This window comes from Prunus persica, chromosome G7 (assembly GCF_000346465.2).
Source record: "Prunus persica cultivar Lovell chromosome G7, Prunus_persica_NCBIv2, whole genome shotgun sequence".
NCBI lineage: Eukaryota > Viridiplantae > Streptophyta > Magnoliopsida > Rosales > Rosaceae > Prunus > Prunus persica.
Window position 1 is genome coordinate 7,085,615 of NC_034015.1, and position 8,643 is coordinate 7,094,257.

Sequence of the window (8,643 nt, forward strand, 5' to 3'; positions counted from 1 at the left end):
CATATCTGTTATGTGAATGGGGAATGGATTTAATTTGTCGTATCTTTTAATCACCCTATGTTATGTTGAATTGGGAATGGATTTATTGTTTTCATGCTTGGTTTCATGTATATGTTGGTTTCTTGCTTGGTTTCATATATATGTTGTGTTCTTAATGGGTTTTGTGTTCTTGAAAATAAACTGAGACACGACGAATTTTAAGGCTTACGACGACGATTACACGACGGTTTTTTTAAACTACCGTCGTTGTATTACTTATACACGACGGTTTTTTCATAAACCGTCGTTTGTATTACTTATAATAGACGACGTCTGTTGAAAATCCGTCGTCTATATATGCCAAATACGTCTGTTTTTGTTTAAAACCCGTCGTCTCTGTTGTGTATTACTTGCGATTAGATCATTGTATAATCTGCTATAGTGATGGTCATTGCCTGTATTTTCACTTTATTATAGATAATAGGTTATAGTGTCGGAGATGGATAAGTCATGGATGCACTCGGATAGAAGATCGAAGGCATATGAATTTGGGGTGGAAGCATTTTTGAACTTTGCTGTAGAAAATCTTCTAACTACAACACATATCCGTTGTCCATGTGTTAAATGTGTTAATTTGAAGTTGTTTGGGGTTGGAATTATAAGGGATCACTTATACTTTAATGGAATTGACCAAAGCTATAAGAATTGGACATTTCACGGAGAACCTTGGGAAGCAACTACTAATGCTAGTAGAAATGTTGAAGAAGATGATGGCCATAGTAGGTACAGTTTTGTGTCTGAAGAAATTGATATGGATGATAATGATTTTGGTGATTTTGGTTCGGATCCGTATGAGTTTGCCAATGTGATTGGGGATGGAGATCAACCAATGTACCCTGGTTGTAGAAAGTACACGAAGTTATCGGCATTAGTGAAGTTGTATAATTTGAAGGCAAAACATGGGATGAGTGATGTCTGTTTTACAGAATTATTGATACTTCAAGGCGATTTGCTTCCAGAAGGAAATACAATACCAACCTCCATGTATGAGGCTAAAAAGACTTTGTGTGCATTGGGGCTGAGTTATGAGAAAATGCACGCATGCCCCAATGATTGCATCTTGTATAGGAAGGAGTATGAGGATTCAACTAATTGTCCTACTTGTGGTATCTCAAGGTGGAAGGAAGGCAAAGATTCAATCTTGAAAGAGGGTGTGCCAGCGAAGGTGGTGTGGTATTTTCCCCCAATTCCAAGGTTTAAAAGGATGTTTCAATCACATGAGACAGCTAAGAGTTTGACTTGGTGGCATGCTGCTAGAAAATCAATTGACGGTCAGATGTCTCATCCGGCGGATTCCCCGTCTTGGAAACTTCTTGATGATAAATGGCCTGAGTTTGGTAATGAGCCGAGAAACTTGAGATTGGCTCTTTCATCTGATGGATTCAATCCCCACAGTTCTCTAAGTAGCAGATATAGTTGTTGGCCGGTTATCTTAGTTACATATAATCTCCCTCCATGGCTGTGCATGAAACGAAAGTTCATGATGTTAACCTTATTGATTTCCGGTCCTAAACAACCCGGAAATGATATAGACGTCTACTTGGAGCCTTTGATTGATGATTTAAAATCCTTGTGGGTTGGGATTAGAGGAGTGTATGATGCACATAATGGAGAATACTTTACACTCAGAGCTGCATTAATGTGGACAATTAATGATTTCCCCGCCTATGGAAACTTATCTGGTTGTGTTGTTAAAGGATATAAAGCTTGTCCAATATGCGGCGATGATACACCTAGTCACAGGTTGAAAAATGGCCACAAAATTTGTTACATTGGGCATAGAAAATGGTTACCAATCAATCATCCATATAGGAGGCAACGTGCAGCTTTTAATGGGAAACCTGAATATGGCATACCTCCCGAGCCATTAACCGGAGAAGAAGTGCTGCATATGGTTGAAAATGGTGACAGAGTTTGTTGGAAGAAGAAATCAATATTCTTTGATCTCGAGTATTGGAAATACCTTCCTGTGAGGCATGCCCTAGATGTTATGCACATTGAGAAGAATGTTTGCGATAGTATCATTGGTACATTGCTGGAGATCCCTGGAAAAAATAAAGATGGGATTGCTGCTCGATTAGATTTATTGAACATGGGGGTCAAAACTGATTTGCAACCCGAGTATGGAGAAAGACGTACTCGTTTGCCTCCTGGGCCTTGGAATTTGTCAAGAGCAGAGAAGAGAGAGGTTTGCAATTCTTTCTATGGTATGAAGGTCCCTGAAGGTTATTCTTCAAATATTAAAAATCTTGTATCTTTACAAGATTCAAGACTTCTTGGCCTTAAATCACATGATTGTCATACCTTAATGCAACAATTGCTCCCTGTGGCAATTCGTTCTGTTTTGGAGAAGCCTGCAAGGTATGCAATAACTCGTTTGTGCTTCTTCTTCAATGCTATATGTGCAAAGACTGTTGATGTTTCCAAGCTAGATAAGTTGGAAGAAGATGTAGTAGTTACTCTGTGTTTGCTTGAGAAGTACTTTCCCCCTTCATTCTTTGATATCATGGTTCATCTAGTAGTACATCTTGTCAGAGAAGTTCGTCTATGTGGGCCAGTATATTTTAGGTGGATGTATCCGTTTGAAAGATATATGAAAGTGCTGAAGGGGTATGTTCAGAATCGTACTCGTCCCGAAGGTTGCATTGCTGAGCGGTATATAGCTGAAGAAGCGGTAGAGTGTTGTACTCAGCATTTATCTGATGTTAGTACAGTTGGAGTGCCTTCAAGCCAAAAGATGGGACTTTCAAAGCCATTATCAGGTTGCACAGTGAGCGTAGTTGATCAGGACCTGTTGAATCAAGCACATCTATATGTCTTGGAGAATACGGAGGAAGTCCTACCTTATATCGAGTACGTATGAGCTTTATTCTTTAAGTTTCCATTTTAAATTATTTCTTATGTTTATCTTCTATATTTAGGACCGTAATGCTTGAATTTTTCGTGTCATGTAGGCAACATATGATTCACATCAAGACTGCTTATCCAAAATTTAGAAAGAGAACAAAGTGGCTGCAGGATAAGCACAATAGCACTTTCATTCAATGGCTACGCTTCAAGGTATATATTGTTGAATAACATATTTCTCTTTTAATTTTCTTCTTGTTTATATGTTAGATTGAATTAAGATATGATTAATTTGCAGGTTCAAAGTGAACTTGAGGAAGACAATCATGGCGTATCAGAAAATTTAAGGTGGCTAGCAGCTGGTCCAAACATGTCAGTGCCATTATATAGGAGCTATCTTATTAAAGGTATTAAATTCAATATCAAGGCACAAGATGATGTGCGGACAACTCAAAATAGTGGAGTTTATTTACTTGCACATACCATGCAAGTTGCTAGTGCCAAGGATAAAAACCCAATTCTCTCAAATATGGGTTTCTATGGTGTCATTCAAGAAATTTGGGACCTTGACTACCAAAAGTTTACAATCCCAGTCTTTAGGTGTGATTGGATAGATAGTTCTGGTCTTGTAGTCGACGAACTTGGATTTACCCTTGTAGATTTGAGTAAAATTGGATATAGGAATGACCAATTTGTTTTGGCTTCTCAAGTCAAACAAATATTTTTTGTTGACGACCCGATGCATCGTGGTTGGTCGGTAGTGTTATCAATGCCTAATAGAGAATATAATGATGTTATTGGTGATGAAGTCTTAGGTGATGTGATAATTGAGTGTAAGCCATTTACTAGAGGGATGCCAAATGTTGACACATTTGATGAACTGGTGGGTGAGTTAGGCGGTCAAAATATTCGAGATGGGTGTGAAGATATATGGATTGAATGATGCTTATGTAATTGGCAGTGTATGACATTAATTTTGTAATATATTGTAATGTGATTTCTTCACTTTCTACGTTCAAATAAAACACGACGTTATTGTGAACCAGTTATTCAGCATATTTACCGACGTCTTAAAGCAACGTAACAATGAAGAACCACGACGCAATTGTGAAGCAATTATTCAGGATATCACGTCGGGGAAGGATTAAGAACCGCCATGTAATTCAAAATAACACGACTCCAATCCCATAATACCGACGTCTAAAAAACGAGATATATAATCTGAACGTTAAAAAATACGACGTCATCATACATTTTCCACGTCGCAAGTTCTTTTATAAACGAAGAGGAACGAAATGAATTCCGACGGAAATTCATTATAACCGCCGTCTAATAACAATTAAACGACGTTATTTGTAATACGGCTCTCATCATAATCAACGCCGTCTATATGTTCTGTAATACGGCTCTCATTTATTTGGAACCGACGTTGTTTAGAAGTTCAACGTCGTCTATATTATTAAGTGCGTCGTGAGTAATGATGATAGATATAAATACAACGTCGACTATATAAATTCCACCGACGTTGTTTCGCATTTCAACGTCAACTGTATAAATACATACGTCGTAAATAATGACACTGACAACTATTTCCACGTCATCTTTTTTAGAAAAATCGAAGTGGAAAATTTATTTCACGACGGTTGTTTGTAAATAAGAGACGTAGTATATTTCAATAACGTCGTCTTCTCATGTATTTAAAGACGTCATATTTTTTCTTGTCGTGTAAATTATATTTAACGGCGTAAAATTTTAGTTGTCGTCGTTGTATGTATATCTTGCGGCCTTTTTCTTTTAACATGTGTCATATTTTTCCTTTTTAACGACGGTGATTTGTTTGAGTTGGTCGTCTATTCTCATCCTCGACTATTTTCTAGAACTTTAGCAGACTAAACACGTCTGTTTTTATTATTTTCCGACGTTGTTTTATTTAACAACGTCTAATATTTATCGTCGTTGTTTGTTTCTGAAAATATGACGTATAAATTTTGTAATACGACTCTCATATATTTGTAACCGACGTTGTTTCGTTTTTCAACGTCTACTCAATAAATACATACGTCGTAAATAATGACACTGACAACTATTTCCACGTCATCTTTTATCGAAAAATCGAAGTGGAAAATTAATTTTACGACGGCTGTTTTTATATATGCGACGTAGTAGGTATCAATAACGTCGTCTTCTAATGTATTTAAAGACGTCAAATTTTTTATTGTCGTGAAAATGATATTTAACGGCGTCGTTTTTTATTTCCGTCGTTGTATGTCTATCTTGCGGCCTTGTTCTCTTAATATGTGTCATATTTTTCCTTTTTAACGACGGTTTTTTTAGAGAGTTGGTCGTCTATTCTCATCCTCGACTGCTTTTTTAGATCTTTTTGCAGTACAAAGACGTCGTTTTGTATTTGTTGATGACGTTGTATATTTTAACAACGACGGTGATTTAGCGTCGTGGTATATGATGGAAAAGATGACGGTGGATTCCACGACCATTGAAAAATCGAATACACGACGGTGATTTACCGTCGTCTTTTTGCTTTTTTGTAGTAGTGATTGGAGCTTCAAATGTTTAAAACTTGAACTAAGGGCACATTTGTTGCCTATGATTGAATTGGATTGAATAACTCACTAGATTCAAAGTATGATGGAGATTTTGTCCAACGCAAAGGTAAAAGATGGATTAGTCATGAAGAAAAACTTATCCATCAACAACATATTATTGATCCCTTCTAATCTTCACAAAATGAAAAATTTGTCAACGCTACCTTTATTTCTTACTTCAGCATAAGTTGAATCTCATGAGTTATTCAGTTTAATTCAACCTTAAGCACCAAACACGGCGTAAAGGAAAATGCAACCACATTAGGTATTGTTGAAATTTGTGTGAGATACTAAGCCATGGATGATAGTCTTATATTGTTGAGAGTGAACTGAACTTAGTTTAGGGATTATGGCAGCAGAGAAAAGGGTTTGTTGCAGCATGTGGGTGGTGATTGTGGTTGGGGTTGGTGGGTGATGACAAGACCCGACCCAATTTTCACTTTGGAATTCGAGCCAAGTCCTGTGCGTGTCCGACACCTGGCGAATGTCGGGCACAAAAGACCTTTTTATCCCTCTCGTTTCAAATTCTTTTTACGCTTTTCCTTAGACTTCTGCCGAAAATTCGGCAGAGTCTCCCCTGTATTTTGACCAAACCAAAAGTTTTCCACCTGTTAAACAATCAAATAAGTCCACACCAACTGCCAGAATATCTCAAATAACAGATCTCAACTCCAGTTTTTCAGTTTCAAATAGATATCAGAGCATTTTCTAGAGTTTTCAGGGTTCTAAGGATTTTCCACAAAACTCTACCTTATTTGGTGGCGCGGAAGCTATGAACGGCCCGGTGGTGGATCCTGCGCACTTCTACGGCCTGGGGGCGAAAAACAGGTTAAAAACGTGAGTGGACAAAAATAAGGTTCTTAAAAACAAGCTAGAACATAATAACCCCCGTTTGAAATACATAGGGATATAAATCGCTAATTTATCTCTATGTCAAAACAAGGTATTCAAATAAGCATGTAAAGCGTGTTAACGAATATACTCGTATACTGAACAAATATATAAGGATATAAATGCGGGAATATCAAAGAAACTGATATAAAATAACTAAAAGTCATAATTGAATAAAAGAAAACTCAAAATCCTTTGAAAATACCACCTATTTGTACCCCTGTCATGTCCGTCAATTCCCCTGGTAGGTCTCGGGCGCCACGCAGTCTACCTGAGCCGCAAACTGGCAAAATCAGGGGACTATGATCAGCCTGATCAGCCGGCAAGTCCTCGATGACACCAAGTCAGCTCGAGTCGCTCTGGCAGGATGCAGGGGACCGTAGTCAGCCTGATCCGCAATCCTAGCAGGTCTCGGGGACACAGAGTCAGCCGAGCCGCAATCCTGGCAGGTCTCGAGACACCAAGTCTGCCGAGCCACAAATCCTGGCACTCACGGTCCGAGCGTCCCCGTAACTCGTGAGGCAAAGTCAAGTGCACTGACGTGAACTGAAATCGGACTGGATGTCCGTAGACATCGGTCCAACTCTGGGTAATCACCAAATAAAGGGTGGGTACATGGTGGTTCTAAAATAAACTATATTTAGAAAAATCTAATAGCTCACTGCCTTTTTGTGAAACTGACATTTAACTGCTGTCTCTTCTGATAAAGTTCTCAAACTCTGCTTTTTATATTACTTGAGCTTCAGTAACTAAACAACACGTAAATCAAAGCATTGTACCGCTCACATCACGTTTGAAATAAATAGTTCATAAAATTTCTTCAAAATCAATAATCAAATTAACCCATATAAACTGACTTATAAAAGCTTATTTGTATAAAATCATTATAAAATCATTTAAGTAATCTCATTTATATAAATCATTTATATAACTCCTGCATATAAAATCGTTTATGAAAGAAAGTCCACTCATTGATGGTCCGAGCTAATTCGACCCTTCGAAGGTCCCTCCTGCGGGTCGACTGGATCTCTGGGGCCTGATTATCCATGAATAATAAATCAATAAACTGCTGAATAAAAAGAATTTAAATTAAACACCCTGCCCCCGGCTCCTAGAAATACGTGCACTCGTTTCAAGTTACTCCTATGCCCACATTAGCCTTTCAGACTCTTAGATCAGTTTTGGAAGACTCAACGCTTGACTAAGCGATAAACCACCAGACCGGCCAATCCGGGACCCCGTGGGTCCATGGTCTCCAATGGCCAATCTGGGCTTCTATGAAGGTTCCTGATAGAGAAGGAACCATGTTCCACGAGTTTGGTCCGAAACGGACGGTCGGATTAGCCGAAATCGCGGTATCGCTTAAAATCCAAACCCTAGCCCCAGGGTTCGCGATTTCGGAGTATTCGGGACTCCGATTCGCAATCCGTCGAATCCTACACGATCCTGAAATCATGTAGACCGACATATCCAAAATTCAGTGTGATCCAACGATTTGATGACACTGCACCCAAGGATCGCGCGATATAAAAAATCCGTTCGGGGCTCAAACGGACTCCGAATCGAGATCCGCAAAATCCTACGCGCTCGTGACGACACGAGGGTCACAAAACTGTATAGAATTACTTCACCACCCTCGCCCACGTGCCCCAGCACGCGCTGGCAGATTTGGGTGTCTTAAACGATTTCGGGTGGTCGAAAAATCTCAGAACCAGGACTCCAAACTCCTATCCTAGGTCAAACACCCCATTTGGAGTCACTTTTGTTCTTGGACATACCCCCAAAAAGTTACCAGAAACAGTAGATTACGGCAGCCGAAGTTTCGGCCAGATTTCAAGTCGAAAATTAATCGCTTTAGAGCTAAACTCGATCGAAACCCATACATCCATCCACTAGAACACGAAAAATAGCTAAGAAACCATACCTTACGCGATCGATTTGGTGGAGAATTGAAGGAGAAAATTGAGCTGGAAGTTTGAACACGAAATCCAGCAAAAATGGAGTTTTCCGGCGAGCTCCGGCCACGGCAACTCCGCGAAGGGTCAGAAAATGACGGCGGTCGAGTGGTGGTTCGTTTGGTACCAACGGCGGAGATCGGCTCCAAGTGTGGTGGCCGTGGCGACAATGAGAAGGGAGGAAGGTCGGCTAGCGCGGGCTGATCGGGAGGAGAGAGAGAGAGAGAAGAGAGAGAAATGAGGAGAGAGAAGGGAGGAAGGGATAAAAATCTGACTTTTTGATCAAATTACCATTTTGCCCTTCGCGG